Source organism: Lupinus angustifolius, chromosome LG01, assembly GCF_001865875.1.
Source record: "Lupinus angustifolius cultivar Tanjil chromosome LG01, LupAngTanjil_v1.0, whole genome shotgun sequence".
NCBI lineage: Eukaryota > Viridiplantae > Streptophyta > Magnoliopsida > Fabales > Fabaceae > Lupinus > Lupinus angustifolius.
The window spans coordinates 10753465-10753746 of record NC_032009.1 but is presented as its reverse complement, the minus strand read 5'-3'; positions in this window follow the sequence as shown (position 1 = coordinate 10753746).

Sequence of the window (282 nt, the reverse complement as noted above, 5' to 3'; positions counted from 1 at the left end):
AGTCAGCCGGGAGGCCTGGATGTAGTTTGCAGTGGACAGCAAACGAACCAGGATAAAAATTCGTGTTGCATGATTTGTTTTCTCTCTCTCTCGTTACTGTTTTCAATCGATTAATTTGTATATTGAATTCAATTGATACATTATGTTCATTTGCTGTACTAGATGCTATTCTAATATACAAATCTGTAAGCTATGTATTCGTTCTATTATCGGTTAACTGTTCTGCAGTTAATCGTCTCTGTAATTGCTTACTGTTTCTGTTTAATCGATTAATATTGTTGT